This window comes from Peromyscus californicus, unplaced genomic scaffold (assembly GCF_007827085.1).
Source record: "Peromyscus californicus insignis strain IS unplaced genomic scaffold, ASM782708v3 Scaffold_21__1_contigs__length_65335640, whole genome shotgun sequence".
Classification (NCBI taxonomy): domain Eukaryota; kingdom Metazoa; phylum Chordata; class Mammalia; order Rodentia; family Cricetidae; genus Peromyscus; species Peromyscus californicus.
In genome coordinates this window covers 25662075-25682095 of record NW_026294514.1, presented here as the reverse complement: position 1 = coordinate 25682095, position 20021 = coordinate 25662075, and the positions used below count along the sequence as shown (strand labels likewise).

Genomic DNA, 20021 nt, shown 5'->3' with positions numbered 1-20021 from the left:
ACCCCCAGTGACACACTTCCTCCAACAAGGCCACACCTACTCCAACAAGGCCACACCTCCCAAACCCTGTTGAGTAGTGCCACTCCTAATGACCAAGCACTCAAATCTATGAGCCTATGGGGACCATTCTTATGCAAACCACCACAGCCTCCACCTTCCTGAGACTTCCTTGCCCTCTTATAGTCTAGGTCCAAATCCTAAACTCCTCCAGCATCACCTCTTCCACGAAGCCCTGTTTCCATGCTCTGCATCTTCTCCCTGCCTGCAATGCATACCCAGTGCAGGCTGCCTGCCTTGCCATCACCGTGGACCTCCATTTCCTTTTTCCTGTAGGCAGGCTTCAGGGAGCATCTTCTAGATCTCCAATTCACCTACATACTGCCCACTGCCATGCCCGGCCATTGTAGAGATTCAAAGACCTAATGCAATGGATCCAAGTGACTTTTGTTGACTCATTTAAGAAAAGCATTCTTCTTTATTCTAACTAGAACTTTCCCCTTTCTTCCAAGGCAGAGGAAGGGATGGTGTAGATCTTTGAAACATTCTACTTACAGCTGACGGGCACATTAGGGTCCCTGTTATTACACTGGCACACTGAGCTGTGCAATGTGCCAGGGACCAATCCCCCAAGTCCCTGCCCTCAGAGAGTGTTCCTCCCCTGAAATCGCCATCAGAAACAAAAACCGGAAAATGACTGATAGGCCCAAATTTGAGTCGTGTTTCTCAAAAAAGCTGACCAACAGTCTCAGGAAGTCTTAAAGGTAAGAAAGGCTGAGTGACTCTTGCTGACTGCTGGTGGCCAGAGGTACATAGCAGTGAAATGCTAGGTGGCATAGGTAGGATTATGAAAACACACACACACACACACACACACACACACACACACACACACACACACACACACTCACACACGCCTAATAGTGGAAAGGGGTAGGAAAGCCTAGTAATCATCGTTGTACCCTGAATGTGTATGGTGGTAACAGTGGGTGGGGCAGGGGCAGACAGAAGGAAACTGTACTTTTGTGGACCTTTTCCATAAATCTAGAAACTATTACAGAAAAAAAAAACAAAAACAAAAACAAAAAACCTGTTCAGAGCCCTGTCTCTTTCTTCCTTTGCCCCTCCCACTGGAGGCAATTACCAATGAATACGCCCACCTGAGGCGTTTATTTCCCATGATTCTCCAGCCCATGCATGTCATCTCGAAACTGACACCAACTCAAACCCAGCTGCCCTCATTTCCTTCTGGGACCACTGAGCCTCTCCTGACTCTCCTCTACCACTTCTGTTTTCGCCGCTCTGTTCCCTACAGACTGTGGAACGGTTGACGCTTCTTCACTTCCTCTTCTTCCGAGGATTCCCCCTCCTCTGGGGACCCCCTCTCCTCCCTGACATGTTTTCCGAAGTCCCTCCTCCATCAGCTCTTGCCTAGCCCCGCCCTCCATCTTCTGTTGCACTTTCCTCAAAGGTGTTGACCTGCCCTCAGGATCAAAGTGGCTATGCTCTTCCAGCTATTGGTAGATCCCTATTCTCTGTGCTATGAAAGTCTCTGTTTCTCATAACATACCTGCCATTGCTCACATGGCTGACAATCTTGCATGTTTCAGAGGTTCCTGGGCCCCACGGTGTGTTGGGACCGCTGCCTGTGTCTCTTCCTACTGATCACAGAGCTTGCTCATTGCATACTACTAGTTCTGTAACCCCGTCTAGACGATATCCTCCTGAAACTCCTTGGGACTGTTGTTTCCTGGCATGTCGCATGCAGGATAAGGACATTCAGTGAGTTTTTTGTTTCTTCATTTTTAGGTTTTTTTTTTTTTTTAAAACAACTTATTCTGAATTCATTGTTTATTTTATTTTATGTGTACGAGTGTTTTACTTGCATGTATGTCTGGGTACTACATGCATGCCTGTTGATCCTCTGGTAATGGAGTAAAGGCAGTAGTGAGCCACCATGTGAGTACTAGGAATTGAACCTGGGTCCTCTGCAAGAGCAACAAGTGCTCTTAAGCATTGAGCCACCTCTCTAGCCCTCAATGAGTTTTTGTTGAATGAATGAACCGACATGTCTAATCATAGCATTACACAGAAAACACCAATGTTCCTAGCTATGTATGTTCCCAAGAGGGTAGGAATACAATGAAGCAGATCTTACCTTTGATGTGTGTGTGTGTGTGTGTGTGTGTGTGTGTGTGTGTGTGTGTGTGTAGCTAGAGTTTTCCTGCCTTGCCCACAGTCAGGACAAATCTCTCTCACCCACCAGTCCCGCAGCCGCTCAGACCCAACCAAGTAAACATAGAGACTTATATTGCTTACGAACTGTATGGCTGTGCCAGGCTTCTTGCTAACTGTTCTTACAGCTTAAATTAATCCATTTCTATAAACCTATACCTTGCCACATGGCTCGTGGCATCTTCACTTACTGCTTGTCATGGCAGTGGCTGGCAGTGTCGTGTCGTCCCCCCCCCCCCCGCCCCCCCTCCCCCGCCTTCCTGTTCTCTCAATTCTCCTCTCTGTTAGTCCTGCCTATACTTCCTGTCTGGCTACTGGCCAATCAGTGTTTTATTTATTGACCAGTCAGCAACACATTTGCCATACAGACCATTCCACAGCGCGCGCGCGCGTGTGTGTGTGTGTGTGTGTGTGTGTGTGTGTTTGTGTGTGTGTGTGTGTGTTTGTGTATATCGGGTAACACAATTCCAAGTGTTAGTTCACATGGTGACCACCACCCCCTCCAGTTTGCCAAGAACCAACACATACCCCAAGACAAAGCACTTACTTTTCTAAAAATGGGGAAATATCCGAGAAATTTAAGCGATTGGTCACCCTGTAAGAATGTCCCGACTCTAAGGTAGACTGTTAAGCCCAAGAGTCAGCACTTAAGTGTGCAGTGTCTGCTTGCCTGAAGCCGGGAAACGCTTGTGGCTTGGCTTATGGGTGCCTATTTGACATTCCACACAGCAGCTATCAGCTCTTTGCCAGGCTGCTTAGAGATCAGGAGTTGGGATCTCTCTATTTGATCATACACAGAACAGACAAGAAGACTTAAATGGTTAGACCTCCATCACAGAGCTCCTCTGACCTTGGCATACATACGAATGGCCCTGCTTTCTCTGCTTAGCTGTACATTACAACCTTTCAGGCATGATGGGAGCCTGAGACTCTGAATTCTCCAAGTACCCAGGCCAAGGTGAATGCAGCATACGTGTCAGGGACATAACACATGGGCAGTTGAGTCCCATGAGATTTTATTGCCTAGTAATGGCGTCACCGTCCTGGTTTGTGCAAATACACTCTATGTGACCTCCCACTGGTGAATCTGCCTAATGACATCTTACTCAGGACTTGTCCCTACCTACGGTCAGGCAACACAGGGCTGTGCTGTTAAATATATCTTTGGCAGTGAATTTTGAAAAATCTCTCTTTCAGTTTGTTTGACTGTGCTTCCATACTAGGAGGTGAAAAGGACTCTTTCTAGACCTCTGAACTGACATGCTGTTTCAAAAGATCGAAGTCAAGTTACACATGGCAGCTCACATCTATAATCCCAGCACTTGGTGAATGGAAGCAAGGGGGATCAGGAGGGTCAGGTCATCCTTGGCTGACTAGCAAGTTAGAGGTCAGCCTGGGTCACATGTGGTCTCAAAAGCACAAAATAGGAGGGGAAGGGGGTGGGAGGGGGGAGAACAAGGGAATCCGTGGCTGATTTGTAAAATTAAATTAAATTATAAAATAAAAAAAATCACAAAATAAATAAATAAAATAAAGGGAAGTCTGTCTTCTGAAAATTGTGCCTTCTTCTAAATTCCCTATATTGCTAATGTTCCTTCCCATCCCTTAACTGCTCTGTGATCCCTCCCATTCCCGGTATCTGTCCTCCCTCTTCTCTCCACCATCCATCCTAAAGCAGTTATCTAGAGACCCAGTCTTTGGATCCAGGCAGCCTTCCTGCCTGCCTGCCTGCCTGCCTTCCCTTCTCCCTTCCCTCCTTCCTCTATCATTTGTCCTGTCCCACCGTAGTTCCAGACATTACTAATCTGACCCAGATAGTGCTTCTAGCTCCTCTTCTGGGTCTCTAGTTTCTTAAAGTCCCCAGGCTTCACTTAGGATCCCATTTTGTATTCACTAGCTGCTGTATGATGCCATGAATGTTGTTGGACATTTCAAAACTCAGTATTGTTGCCTGCAAAATAGAAATATCCTCACAAAGCTGTTCTCAGAACTGGAGATACGCAGAGAGATGGGAAGAATAGGTATATAAATAGATGCATAAAGCTGGATAAAGGATCTACAAAAGAGGCTGGAACGTGGATGTTAGCTTCCTGCCTCCCAGTTCCTGAGACATTGCTATGGACTGGATGTGTGTGTGTGTCCTTTGCCAAATTCAGTCTTCAGTGTGGTGGTATTACATCGTAGGGGGAGGGGGCTTTGAGAGGGAGCTGGGCTTAGATGAGGTCTTGAGGATGCAGCTCCTGTGATAGGGATGGAGGAGAGGAGGAGGAGGAGGATGCAGCAGGAAGGCAGTCAGCTGAAAGCCAGGCAGAGAGGCCTTCCAGATCCCGACCACATCGGTACCCTGGCCTCAGAGTTCTCAGCCCCCAGAACTGTGAGGAAGAAATGGCTGTGTTGAAGTCACTTAATTTATGCTCTTCTGTTAAAGCAGTCTGAACTAAAGCAGATACTTTGTTAAGAAAATTGCCATGGCTCCCTATTGTCAACTGAAAAAGATGCCTCAACTCTTGTCTTAGTCCATTAAACCTCCCTTAGTCTGGCGCAGTCTTTCATTCAAGCCTGCACTTTCCACAGGCCCCTGCTTCTTCGGTGAGACAATGTATCATTCCTGTGCTTTCCCGCCTCCTCAGTCACCTCTCTAGTTGTCACTACGGAACAACCTCACAGGAGGTGATTACAAGAGCCCGCCTACCGCTGGTGGCCCCAACAGGGACCTGGGGAGCAGTCTGGTTTGGAGCTCAGACACAGCAGCCTTCTGAGAAGGGAAAAGGACTGTCACACGTGGTAATCACTTCCTGGAGCCCAGTGCAGACAAGACCCAGAGAAGAGAGCTGTAGATGTTTCTGCAGGTGTGAGGGAAGAAACAGCCCACTCCTAATTCTCTTGAAGCAGTGGCTGGTTCCCAACCTTCCTAATGCTGCAACCCTTTAATACAGTTCCTCATGTTGTGGTGACCCTCCCCCCAACCAAAAATTATTTCATTGCTACTCCATAGCTCTAATTTTGCTACTGTTATGAATCACAATGTAAATATCTGACCTGCAGGATATCTGGTATGCAACCCCTGAGGGGTCGCAACCCACGGGTTGAGAACCACTGTTCTGAAGGGAAGTGTGACTTCTCCAGTGAGAACCCCTCAGACACCCTGCCCATTCCCTTGACTGCATAGGGACTTCTTCCCACTTCTCCACCATTCTCCTGGCCTTGTCACAAGTCACCCCCCGCAGCTTTACCAGTCCCTCTGAGGGTCTGTCCTAGCCCCAGCCCGTCCATCAGCAGCGGAGATACCAAAGCAAAAGAGCATGGGGGCCCTTTTACACCAGAAAGGCCATTTCTCTTCGGAGACAGGGGCATGTAGTGTGAAAGGCTGCCCTCCCTGTGCCAGTTGGGTGTCCTGTGGGTTCCAGTTACATCCATAGATGACCAATCTTGGTTTTGTCATCTTTGGAGAGATCGCAGGCACCTGTGGGTGAGTATGTAATTTTTTTTAGTCAAGTAACACACACACACACACACACACACACACACACACACACACACACACACACCATTCGATTCTTCTTGAACATTAGAAGATGAGAAATAAGCGGGCTTCCTTCCCCCAGAAGACAGCTGTGGGCTGATGCTGAGAAGTTGGCTGTCCCTAAGACAAGCAGTGGGCTACAGCCCTGTCCAGAATCTCCATGTATATAGCTGATATGGAAGGTCTCTGGCATTGCCATTCTGTGCTGGCTGATGAGTAGCTGTTGTCCGAAGCTCCATCATTCTAGCCTTTCAGTTCCTTCCTGGGGATGAACTTCATCAAGACCAATAACCAAAAGGTGAATGCATGCACTACAGGTGGCCTCTGGGACTTTCTTCCAGCTACACAGCGACTGATCGGTTGTCTGTTCAGGTCAAGTTGTTAAATACTTGGAATCACACCTCTATGGTCATGCATTGAGGTCACCCCCTACCCCTGGGTTCACAGCTCTGTCACCTCCATTGAAAATGGAGTCCCCATACAGAAAGTTGAGTCCTGCTTGAACCCTCATAATGCCAGCTTTTCTCCGTGTCTCTCTCGCCTTTGATGCTAACAAACACCCACTATTTACCTGTGTCCTGCCCTTAGGATTGCCCTGCTCTCTGTTCAGCCCCCGTGCACGCCCCAGCCGTGGACTGAGGTGGCCCCTCAGCCTAAACCCCTCAGCAACAAGCAGCCACGAGGCAGGATACAGATGGCTGTCTTTTGCATGTGGGCAGTCAGAACAGAGCTTCTCATGAGAGACCGTGGGTGTAATCAAAGCCCTGTCATTTCTCAGACAATGGAAACAAACAGAAGCACCATCTCAGTCGGGGTGGAGAGCACCAGCAGGGGGCAGGCCCGCGGGAGAAGCTGCAAAATGGTATAAATTAATGAAAATGACTCCGGCTGAGCCCTACCGCCTGCCTCCTCCTCAGAGTGGTTCTAGCAACTGTCTTCCTGGGGCTTTCACACCTGCCCCCCCTCCCCCCCCCCCCCCCCCCCCCCCCCCCCCCCGGCAGACAAAATGACTAGGGGAGAAAAGGAGTGGGAAGTAGAGGAAGTGACTGACACTGGGGAGCAGTACACACCTTGGACAGAAACCAGAAACAATGAGCGTCTTGCCTGATCCCTGCACTGCCCGGGCTGTCCATGTCACCTTCAACAAGGTGTGCCACCTCTCAGGACCACAGTGTGGATATTACTGAGTAGGTTAGGCTAATACAGTATCCAAATTCGCGAGAGTCCCGTATTCTGTGTCCCCCCCCCAAAAAAATACTTATCCGTATGTCCCCAAAGCACTGTTAATACTGTTGAAATTCTTCATTTCATCCTCTCTTTCTCCCCACCCCTTCTGCGGGCCGAGGGATGCTCAAAAAGGCGTGAGTGCTAAGGCTGGTTGCACATAGTAGCTGTGTGGGCAGACCCAGCTGAAATCACAGTCTCCCCTGGATTCCCGCGGGCCCACTGAGTCCACTATGCGACTCAAGCCGAGGAGTGTTCTTCCTCAACCTCCTTCAAGGACAGTCTAGGGGTGTGGGGGGTTCTAGAGGCAGAGCTGGAGAGAGCTGTAAGTTAACTCCTGGCAGAACAGAACTGCTACCACTTCCAAGTCATTCGGGGTTGATATTCACGTGTGGCCTTAAATCAAACCACAATCGGGTGGAAAAGTTTCCCCTCCAACTCATCCATAGGTGCCTTGTTTGGGCCAGGAGACCTAAGCAGGGCTGCAAGGCCCAGGCTGTCTCACAAGGCTGACAGCAGTTTTGGAGGACTCTGCACTCTGGCCTTCCTGTTTCTTTCCCTCAGGGCCAGGATGGGTAGGAAAAAGAGAGAGAGGCCTCTGCCTGGAGATGGTTGGTTTCCCCACCCCTGTGACTTAGAGGGGCCGGGAGGAGCAGCCCAGCAGGGAAGGAGCTAGCTGCTGCTTCATTTAAGAAATTGTTTTTAAATCTCCCAGCAGGAGCCCAAAAAGATGGTGGGAATTAAGAGTGTAACTCCCCTGGGGCTCTGTGGTTCAGTATTGCCCTGGCTGGGCCCTGGGTGATAATGGAGTCTCCTGGAGTGACTTGATGGGATCCTTAGTAATACTGTTTTATAGTTTAGAGACCCCAGTAAAACCCAGAACCCTAAGTCTGCCATGACCTCATGGTGGGCAAATCGATGATCATGTGACAGATGGATGATGACCAAGAGGGTAGATGAGGAGTTTAAAAGGCTTGTTGAACTACCAGGCTTCTCCTGTGAACACTACCTTCTCTCTTGCTGAAGGAAAACCCTTCTCAGCTGAGCAGCTAAGAGAGAGAGAGAAGCATGTTTCACGAAAGGAGGGGGAGGGCGGGTGGAGAGGAATGAGTGGATTTTGTGTTTTGACATATTTACTAAGAAATGTGGAAACTGCTTAGCACCTGCTAATTAGAGTCAGAGCAACCTGAATTCCCTGCGATGTGCAGATGCCAAGGGAGCCAGGGCCTGAAGGATGGGTGGATTTTCTAAAGAGGATTATGGGCTTTTCCTGACTGGGGATGGAGGACCCTGGGAAGTAGAAGAGAGAAGGCAGGCGCTGAGGACTGGGAAAAGGGCAGAGTCCTTTCTGAGTGCAACCTGGATTTCTCTGCACCTTTTCTCCCACCAGAAACCAGGCACTTTGTTCTCTCACTGATGTGCTGAATGAAATAACTGCTGCTGGGGGCGGTGGGGGGGAGGTGTGTGTGCTTAGGAAGAACGCTTTTGGAGATAAGGTTATCGAGACAAGCTGTGGTTCAAGAGCTACAGCACCTAGGTCAATGGGCTAGTCCAATGTCCTGAGGTCCCTTCTCTGCTTTGTCTCATTTTGAGACTCTTCCCCCATCTCCTTTCTTTCTTCCATCCAACCAGAAGACAGCCTCATGGTTATGAGCATGGCTGTGGTCCCACTTCCCATCCCCCCTCTTGTTATTAGGGAACATTTCTGGGCCTGGGAGATGCACTGGATTCAGAGGGTCATTGTGAGGATGAAATGTGATGACCGATCTAAAGACCTTGACCCTTGGTTAAGTGCTCAGCGACTCTTGGAAATCACCCTTGAGGATTCTGGAGTCCAAAACCCCTGAGTATAGCAGTACAGACAATCAATAGGTGTGTGTCTGGCTGGGTCAGGGTGTGTTCAAGGAGGTTGTTAATATAGGGACCTAGTTACAAAGATGTTCATGGTTCTGTAAGTAAAAGCAGAAATGGGATACAACGCAAAAAGGTAACACCCTAAAGCTGGAGGGACAAGAGGAAGAAGCAAATGAATAGGGTTTGGGAATTCACACTTCCCAGTGAAAACTGAGACCACCCAGTGGATGGGATACTGTGGGTGCTGAAACCAAGGGGACAAGAGCCACTGTGGAAGCTGCGGCCTACAGCTGGAAGATGTAGGTGGAGTTTTCCTGTCCTGACCGCCTGCTCCAAAATAAACACACAGAGGCTTGTATCAATTACAAATGCTCGGCCGATAGCTCAGACTTGTTACTAGCTAACTCTTACATTTAAATTAACCCATTTCTATTAATCTATGTATTGCCACATGGCTTGTGGTTTTATCTGTCCTCTAGCATGCCTTGTGGTTGGCTGGCATCTCTCCCTGACTCCACCCTCCTTCTTCCCATCATTCTCAGTTTGGCCTTCCTGCCTAACTTCTTGCCCACCACTCTCGTCCTGTCAGCTTTTTATTAACCCATGAGAGTAATACATACTCACAGTGTATGGAAGGATTGTTCCACAGCTGGGAGGAGCCTCTGTGATTGTCTCTAATGGCCATCTTTCCACTTGGCAACCCCATTGAGGAGCTATAGTTTGCAGGAGTCACTGTCCTGCTCTCTTCAGTGGAAAGGGAAAGACAGTGACAATCACACTCTTGCGTAGATTACTTGTGCTCCTTTTGTGTTCTAAAGTTCATAAGAAAATGTGAGGAGAGGAAAACGAGGCTGGCAGGCCTGCTGGGAGGGTTGGAGGAGATAAGCATGCAAAGCTCAAAGCACAGCTTTCCCGGTCCTCCGGGTGTGGGTTCCTGCCGTTCCTGCTTTCCTGTGCAACCCTGCCAATCCCTTCTCGGGAAATCTTCCCTGACCTCACTGATCTGACACCGTGTGACACTGTTGGTTCTGATAGCAGTCTCTTCCACTGGATTGCTTTTCTCCTCTTGCTATCCCTCGCTCCTCGAATGCTGGCCATACGATATTTAAGAAAACCCCCATATGGCAACCTGCAACACGTGACTGTTTGGAACAGTCTCCAGGAGATGCTGGCGTTTATGGGATATGGTTTCACTAACAGAATTTTTAAGGAGGGAAGGGAAGAGCAGGAAAGAGAAGGGAAGTTTAAGGATGATGAGAAGGATTAGCTAGTCAAGATCAGGAACTCAGGGCTGCCAGATCCTCTGGCTTCTAGAAAAGCTAATGGGCAATTAAAAATGTGTTCATTGTTGTTTGAAAAAAACAAAAACAAAAAAACCAGGACATACTCAATGTGGAAATTTTAGAAACACCAGGTAAATAAACAGTATTCATAATGCCAATCCCCAAAATAACGGTAAATATTTTGGTGCCTATTCCCACGGTCTTACACATATGGCATTTCTTCTTACTATAGAAGTGTCAGTCGGCTTCGCAGTCTGTTCCTTTTAACTTAATAACAATGTCTGACGTTATGTCTTCGCAGCACTGATTCCAAAGCTCCACACCCACACAGCTACCCTTTGACTCGCTGCATTCAGCCAGCACCCTGTTGTTGAAAACTTAGCGCATGTTTGAGAATCCTGTTCATTAGACAATTCTGTCAAGAAATCCATGCAGCCTGACCTGTTCGCATACTGCATACTGTCCTTATTTCTTTATGATAATTTCTTTCTTTCTTTCTTTCTTTCTTTCTTTCTTTCTTTCTTTCTTTCTTTCTTTCTTCCTTTCTTCCTTCCTTCCTTTGTTTTTGTTTTTGTTTTTCAAGGCAGGGTTTCTCTGTGTAGCCCTGGCTGTCCTGGAACTCACTCTGTAGACCAGGCTGGCCTCAAACTCACAGAGATCTGCCTGCCTCTGCCTCCCAAGTGCTGGGATTAAAGTCACCACACCTGACTAGGATAATTTCTTACAAGTGGCTTGTTGGTCAGGGAACACGTATATTTTTACAGTTCAGGCTTAACAGGGATTACCAAATTGCTTTCCAGAAAGCTTTTAAAATTATCTGTGTGTGCTTTACTTGTGACAGAGGAAATGGTTCTGCATAAACGTATCAACACTGAATTGATCTGAAACTATTTTCCAAAATTAATTTATCAAATGACCATAAAATAGTCAATGAGGTAAATAGATGAAAGAGATAAAACAGATGTTAGATGATTGATGGATAAATGATGTTAAATAGATAGAAGATAGGTAGATAGACAGAGGATAGGTGACATATGATAGATTAATAGAAAGATAAATGATTGATAGATGATAGATAGTAGACAGATGATAGATTGATAGATAAATAGGTAGATAGGAGAGACAGATGATTGATAGATAATGTTGTGCCCAGATAGCAACCCCCAGAAAGACCACCAAAGATGAGCACGCCAGAATGCAAAAGCAAGGTTTAATTTGGAATATCCAAAAGCATATCCAAAAGCAATACAAGCCTAGGCAGGTACTTCATCCAATACATCCAACACAGTGGAGGCTTGAGGAAGTGCCCACCTCTCTGCAAGCTCAGTTTTTAAAGGCAAAACCCACAAGGTTACATCATTTAGGGATGCTAGTATGGGTACAATTCTGATTGGCTCGCTTCTAGGGACTTTCTAGAAATCGTGGCTTAATCTTATTTTCTAAGGGGGTGGTTGCCCACCACTATTTCTTATTGGCTGCCCTCAGGTGGGGACATTTTTATGGTCAGTTACCTAGGGAACCAGGGAGAGGACATTCCATAGTCCGGTAGTCATTACCTTGTGACTACCTTGTGATTGTATTTTTACACTTCCTGGTTTCTGGAATCTGAACTGACTGGTTTTAGTACCTCATGGCCTTTTCCAGTAACTCATGGCCTGTGCCTAAAAGGAGAAATCTTAGGCCTTAGTTTTAGGATGAAAGCATTTTGTTCTTATTTCTAAGATGGCTCATTTTGGTCTCACAATAGATAGATAGATAGATAGATAGATAGATAGATAGATAGAAGAGATGGATGATAGATAGATAGTAGATAGATAGATAGATAGATAGATAGATAGATAGATAGATAGATAGATAAATAGGTAGATAGATGATAGATATAAAACTGCTCTTTAATAACTAGTTAACAGAATAAGTACTTTAACAACTGACATAATCACAGAGCAATTTCTACTGCGTAGGAAGACACTCATGTGGTTTCTGGAAACTGCCACCCAGTTTGAATGGACCAGTTTTCATTTTGTTCTTATGGCAACAGTTCAAGGATTGCTCACTTTGTTGAAGTAATGGGGACACGGGTGTGAGCATCTTCAACATCTAAAAAGTGAGTTTCCTCATTAGAATCTAGAACGGTGTTATTTTAAACAGTGCCATTCAGTGTTTACAGATTTCTCTTGGGTTTTTTTGTTTTTCTTTTTGTTTTGTTTTGTTTTTTGTCTGTGTATCATTTCCTGTCACCATACTGTTATGAGTCATCAGCTAATTTCGTAATGGCTCCTCAGTTTCTAACAGTATGTGGTGTGGGTGCTACTGATCTTTTTGTTTTGTTTTTGTTTTTTGTTCTTCTTTTAGCTGCTGGTGTGATTTTGTTTGGTTTGTTGTTTTTAAAGCAGGGTCCTATAGTAGCATTGGCTAGCTTGCAACTCCCTAATTTCAAATTCACAGAGATCAGCTCCTCTGCCTCAATGGTGCTGGGATTAAAGGTATGCACCACGGCACCCAGCCCTTTAGTATGTTTATTAACCCATTTGCTTGTATTCTGTCCTCAACAATACCACATTGAATACCAATGTCCACCCCTGGATCTAGTCATTAAGCCACGCCTTCTTATGTTCCCTTCCTGCTGCTTTGACTGGTACCCTCTTTCATGTGGATGCGTCTCCGAGTCTTCCCGATCATGCCTCACTAGAAACTCAAACGCCAGGCTTTCCCCTTAGATGGGATCATATTATGTGATTTCTTTAGTATATGGGCAAATGTCTGGTCACTTTTACCCATCAGATTCATGTTTAACATTCCCTTGCTAATTCCACAAGTGCACGTCAGCCTTGAGGGTTTCTTCTTTCTGAGAACCCTGTTGGGGTACTCTCACATGGTTTCCTATTTTTCTTTTTTCTGTCATCTGCAGCATTCTTTCATCAGCTGCTCAACCAACAATGAAATTCCTGGAATCCCATGGATGTGGTTCTTTCTGCCTTTTTCTCACCTTAGCTTATCACCTGAAGTTGATTATGAGTATCGAGGCCAATTAATGTCAGACTCTGGTAGTTTGAATGTAATTGGCCCTATAAGCTCACAGGGAGTGTCACTATTAGGTGTATGGCCTTGTTGGAGGAAGTGTGTCACTGTGGAGGTGGGCTTTGAGGTTTCATATATGCTCAAGCCCCACCCAGTGACACTCAGACCACTTCCTGTTGCCCGCATATCAAGATGTAGGACGCTCAGCTCTAGCATCATGTCTGCCTACACACTGCCATGTCCCCCCATGATGATAATGGACTAAACCTCTCAACTGTAAGCCACCCATTAAATGTTTTCCTTTATAAGAGTTGCCGTGGCCATGGGGTCTCTTTACAGCAATAGAAACCCTAACTAAGACAGACTTCTTCCTCAATGCCATACTTAAATGAATCCATGCCCAGCCCAGTGGTTCTGTTCTGCCCCGGGACCTTCCTTTTCATGTGTTGGCCAGTTCTAGCCCAAACTGTGAACTGCACAGATGTTATGCAAATCGTTAACAGGTTGATCTTTTTTTCTTTTCTTTTTTTTTTGGTTTTTTCGAGACAGGGTTTCTCTGTGTAGCTTTGGTGCCTGTCCTGGATCTCACTCTGTATACCAGACTGGCCTCAAACTCACAGAGATTCTCCTGGCTCTGCCTCCCAAGTGCTGGGATTAAAGGTGTGAGCCACCACCGCCCGGCCTTATTGTTGTTTTTACAGCACAGACATCATTCAGATTACCAGAATCAGCTGATAGCCATCAGGATAGTGGTGGTCACCTCTCATGCTGTCTCCTAGCACCCCAGGGTGACAGTTCTTCCAGCTTCATATATTTGATATGTTTCCTGACTTCTTCAACCATCTGACTACTGATTCTTCAATGGAATGACTTTCTGATTAAGCAGGCTACTGTTTCGGGAACGTCCTTTGTCCTTGCCTCTGTGCTGACTGGATCAGTTTCCCCTCATGGCTGTACTAACCTGCTGTAAACTAAGCAGGGTTGAATGCCAGATGCTTATTTTCTGATAGTTCTGCAGATCCCAAGCCCAGTGTGGGCTGCGGGGAAACAGAATCAAGATGTTGACACACTGAACTCCTTTCTGGAGGCATGGGGGTGGGAGGGCATTTATTCTAGGATCGCTTGGGTTGTTGGCAGAACTCAGTTCCTTGTGAGAGAAGATATGGTCCCTGCTTCCTTGCCCTCTAGATGCTGAGGTTCCGTTCAATTTTCCAGCGGCCACCAGAGTCCGTGACTCCTAGATCTCCTTTTCCTTCTTCACGTCTACCAGCCCTGTCATTTCTCATACTCTTTCTCTCTTTCTCTCCCTCCCTCCCTCCCAAGTGATGGGATTATAGTTGTGCGACACTGTGCCTTTGACTCACTCTTCTACCATTTTCCACTTTTAAGAGTTTGTGAGATTAGATCCTGCCCACCTGGATAATCTAAATGATTTTATTTTCAGCTGGGTGGTGGTGGTGGTGCATTCCTTTAATCCCAGCACTAGGGAGGCAGAGACAAGTGAATCTCTATGAGTTCAAGGCCAGCCTGGTTCCACAAAGTGAATTCCAGGATAGCCATGGCTATACAGAGAAACCCTGTCTCAAAAAAACAAAACTAAAATTTTCTTATTTTCAGGTCAACCCGTTGGCTGCTTTATATCTCTTTTCTCATACATTCACAGGTTACATGGTTTGGGATATGGCCACATTTAAAGATCATATTCTGGGGTTGGGGATTTAGCTCAGTGGTAGAGCACTTGCCTAGCAAGCACAAGGCCCTGGGTTCGGTCCTCAGCTCCGGGAAAAAAAAAAATCACAGTCTATTCTGTCTATCAAGCCAACATTAAGTATTGGCTCTAAGGGGAGGGAGATCACTTCTACAGGTCTATACAATGTCTTGATCTGAGGGGGTGATAAGAAAGCCCAATAGCTGCTTTCATGTTATATTACAGAATTTCCCCCCCAAATCACAGGTGGGAGTGATTGCAGCTGTGACTCCTTTCCAGGGATGTCAAAGGGATGTATCCCACAGCCAGGCATCCCTTCATGGGCTGACCCTGAGGGAGAACAGGTGAGACAAAGAACTTGGACAGTTTTAAAGAAATTAGGTCAAAAGACATTATTTGAGAGCAGAGAGAAAATGAGTAAAGCAGGAGTAACCAAGGGACTGATATTATGATGTGTGTGTCCAGCTAGTCCCCGGGCAGGTGTCCTGTGTGTGGACCATCAGTAGAGACTGTCTACGAACCAGTTCATAACCAGCCATGAGGGCCCTGCATAGCTGCTTCAACCCATGGCATCTTTGATGGGTATAATTTGCCCTGATTTGATGGGGTTACCTGAAAGCTAACTCTGGCTTTGTGTGTATTCTTTTAGTTACTGTTTATGCTGAGCCTGCCCCCATAATGGTACTGGCCTTTGGGCCATCTCCTTTCATAACATGCACACTGCTGTCTCTGTGAGCTTCATGGGCTCATTATATATTCTGGGTTTCGTTTATGTCACATACGTGTTTTACAAATGTCTTCTATTCAGAAACTTGACCTTTCATCTAAATATTTGAATGATCTAAACTCCTTAATTTTATGCACCCCAACCTGTGTGTGGTTAATTCTATTTGTATGCTATATGGAAAGTTTTACCCATCCCAAAGATGGTAAAAATTCTTTTTTCCTTTATAGATTTTCTTTTCACATTTAATCAATCTAGAATTGATAATTGTGGATAGGGTGGGGGAGAGTCACCCTCATTTTTTTTTTCCACATGAAATCATGAGTATGATTTCATTAATTTTTTCCTCAGGAGACGTGAACAAATGTCCATTTACCCCAAATAGAGCATCAATAACAAATCAAAGAAACCAGCCCACCCAAGTCTAGTTTAATTGGGGTTACTTATAGGAGTGTGGGTATGGGGTCAACTACAGGAACATGGTTCCATTATAGGGAAGAAGAGTCCCCCCTCTCTCCAGCAACTGATTATATCCCCTGCAGAGTGATGGGGCCTCCTGTGGGCTTGTGGGCAGCTTCATAAGCCCCCGTGGCTCTGACTCATGGGCCCCGTGAATCCATAAAAGCCTTGTGAGCCCTCGCTCTCCTTCATGACAGAATGTTAGGGGGTCCAGTCCTGTGACAGTAGTCACGATCACTCTGATTTCAAAGCAGCAGCAACCACGTCACACCCACGGGGCTGTACTCTGCAGTATGCAATTGACATCACACTATGTACTGAAAAGACTGGATTCTTGCTGGCCTGCACTTTCACATTGGTCATGACTAAGTCCTCGTGTGACTGACTGTCTGTGGACCTGCGTCTGGACACTGCTTGATTCTGGGAATCTCTCTGTCCACCCCAATCCAACTGTGAACTGTGTTAGCGTGGCCCTACGGTAGGACTTGATACGTGGTATTCCACACAGCTCAGTTCTTCAAGACCGCCTTGCTCACTCTCAGCCACTGCTTTCCCTCATAGAACGGAGGCCAGTTTCCAAAGGAAAGGTGGAATTCTGATTATGATTGCCTTGAAATCTCTCTGAGTTCGAGGCCAGCCTGGTCTACAGAACTAGTTCCAGGACAGACAGGGCTACACAGAGAAACCCTGCCTCAAAAAACAACAAACAAAAACAAAGAGAGAGAGAGAGATCATGTGACTTTTCCCCTATGTTCTGTTTCTGACATGAGTGAGGCTGATTGGTTTTCATTTGTTCATAAACTTCTGCAAGAACTTACTTGGCTCTAAGTGCTGCTGATGTTATGTGTAACTGATTCAACTCATTGAATTGAGTTGTGGGCTGTGCTTAGGATTTTTGTGTCATGGAAGACAATGGCCAGCCATTCTACTTTTGTTTGAAGTTCGTGTTGGGTCTAGAATCACAGAACGTAGTATTCCATTTTTTTTTCCAGTTTTCATATTATCAATGCCATTTATTTCTCAAATGTTTCGAGTAATTTAGCAGTGAAGCCCTGAGGTTTACAATTATCTTTGTGTGCAATTTTGAACAAATAGTTCAAAACTGCAAGCAGAGATAACTGATTGTTTAGCAGAGATAGAGACAGTCGGACTTTTTCTTCCTTTTATGGTGGTTGAGTAAGTTGTGCTTTTCTTTTCTTAAATTTTATTTACATGGCTTTGGGAGGGCAGTTATCCACAGAGGCTATAGGACATTGAACACCCTTGAGCGAGAGTTACAGGTGGTTGTGAACTGCCCAATATGGGTGCTGGGAACAGAACTGGGGTCCTCTGGAGGAGCACTACCACTCCTAACTGCTGAGCCCTCTCTCCCGCCCTTATCTCCCTTTGATTAATTAAAAAACAACTTTCATTTATTTAATTATTTATTATTTCTTTATTTACATTGAAAATTCATGCAGTGTTTCTGATCATGGTTTCTCCTCCCCGCATCTCCTCCCAGATCCTTCCCTCGTCCCCACTCATCCAACTCCATGCCTTCTTTCTCTCTTTTTAGAAAACAGGCAAATAAAAGAGCAAGCCAGATTTTTTTTTTAAGGCACAAGAAACACACACACAAAAGCAAAACCCATAAAATTACAAAATCAAAATCATACTATATGAGCAAAGGACCAGTAAGATTTTTTAAAAAAAAAAAAAAGGCTCAAACAAACAAAAAAATCTATGAAAACACCATTGAGTTCATTTTGTGTTAGCCATCTACTGCTGGTCATGGTGTCTGCCCTCAAGGGTGGTTAATACATCCAGTGAGACTCCATAGGAGAAAACTGATTTTTCCTTTGTAAGCAATTGTCAGTTGGAGATAGCCTCTCGGTTAGGGGTGGGAGCTCATGCCTACTTCCCCCTCTCAGTGCTGGGCTCCCTTCTGGCTGGAACCTGTACATGATGCCACAGTATCTGGGAGTTCATGTTCGAGCATCTGTCCTGTTGTGTCTGGAAGATACTGTTACCTTGGCCCTATTCTCTTTCTGTCTTGATGAGTCTTGCTAGAGATGTATCTGTTTCACTTAACATTTGTTTGTTTGTTCATGTGCAAGGTCTCACTATGTAGCCTGGGCTAGCCTGGAACATGCTATTTAGCCTTTCTAGCCTCAAAACTCCTGATCCACCTGCCTCTGCCCTGAACCCCAGTGAGGGGATTATAGGTATGTACGTCCACACGCAGCTCTCTATTTCTTTCTTTGTTTTTTCAAGAACACAGTTTTTGGCTGTGCTGTTTTTTTCCTTCTGAGCATTTGTTTTCCATTTCATTCATTTCCATTCATTCATTTATTTCCATTCTCACTTATTTCCATTCATTCATTCGTTTCCATTCTCATTCATTCCATTTCCATTCATTCATTTCTTATTTTTCGGACTCTCTTCTCTCTACTTTGGGTTTAGTTCGCTATTCTTCTTAATTATTCAGATGAATATCTAGATTTTTGGCTTTCAGCCTTTCTTCTTTCTTATGTGAATGTAAACAGAAGTAAAATTTATTGCAGTCATGTCTTTGATATATGTCTTATTTTTATTCCTAATGACTGAAGTTTCCATTTGATTTCTTCTTTGACAAAGGGATCATTCAGGGGCTTGTGTGTGTCATTTTCTGTTACTATAACAAAACACTTGAGATAATTGATTTAAAAACAAGGAAAGGTTTGCACTGGCTCAGGATTTCCATTTGTGGGCATTGGACCCTGTTGCTTTTGGGCCGTGGCATTGTCTTGTTCTTCTAGGGACCACCATTGCTTCCTAGGTTCTAATATATAACCTGATATCTTTCCCATTTCTGAGATGATGGGGGACCTTAGGTTATAAGAGTCTGCCACCTTTGTCATAATGGATTTTAATGCCGCAAATCTTTAAAACCCGTCACTGCTACCGTCTTACGCAGTCAATACTGCATTTGTCCATGCATCTGCTCTGACTCACCCCTTATTCCTTCACAAACCCCTGATAAAATGCGGGTGGTGAGAGATGAGCAGGGGCTCTAATGACCCCATAGGATGAAGATGGGATGTAGCGGGAGGCATAGTGAAACAGATCCATAGTGTGAGTCTGCTGTCTCCGTGGGTCATTGGGAGTACTGAAGCCTTGGCTTTCTCCCCTCTTGAAGTCAGGATTGTGTGTTTGCTTGCCTGGCCTGTCGTGCAGGTATCCTCAACATTAAAGGAAACAGAAGCAGACAGAGACTCTGCAAACACTAAAGCAGGGATTTCAAACCCAGCATGGGCTGTATTTAGGCAGTCAAGTATTCTTTGGGCTTACAGAACCCTTCCTTGTTTAAACCAAGCCACTGTTTAGAAATCTTATTATCTCTACCTTTCTCCTTGGGGGAAAGAAAATAACTTGAAGCTCTGACAACTGCAGACATGGCTTCTCCCCAGTTGTGGTCCTGGGTAGGAGCCCTCCCCCGTCCCCATCACGATCTTGGTTTTGGGAAGGGATGGTGTCAATGTGCACAGATCTCAGCACCTACACATCTGCATTCCTGGTGCCAAGCTTCCTCTGCTGTCTTATTATCTGAGCTGTGGCCCTGGTAACACACGCATCCACATTAGTTGTTATTACTCATTTAAAGTCGGGGACACACGGGGACAGGACTTTCTAGTGTTCACGGTTGCTAAGCGCTGAGACAGGTGACTGAGAGAGGTTGTAGAAACACTTTCCCTGGGGACCTAAAAATAAAACAGATTCATCCCCAGTCTCTCCAGGATGCCGAGAAGGGAGGGCAAGCTGACTGTACCACATTGCTTCTAGGTTTTAAGTCTGTCTGGGGATGGGGAGGAGCTGTTTTAGAGTCTGTCTATTGGAGGGAAGTAGAAATATAATCATAGATAGATTACATATTATAACATAATCCAGCATTTGGAAAACAAAAAATGTCTCATAATCCAGACAACAGAAAACATGAGGACTTCATAAAAACAGGCATGACTTAGTGAAACTTATTGA

The 20021-nt window shown here is 45.5% G+C and overlaps 1 protein-coding gene and 1 long non-coding RNA gene across 3 annotated transcripts in view; one reads left to right on the top strand and one right to left on the bottom strand.

The window, feature by feature from the left end:
• Window positions 1-20021, top strand: part of Marchf4 (membrane associated ring-CH-type finger 4) — a 122297-nt gene that overhangs the window by 25689 nt on the left and 76587 nt on the right. The gene's annotated exons all lie outside the window — the stretch shown is intronic.
• LOC128117659 (uncharacterized) overlaps window positions 1-20021 on the bottom strand; it is a 49938-nt gene that overhangs the window by 22828 nt on the left and 7089 nt on the right. The window lies entirely within an intron of this gene.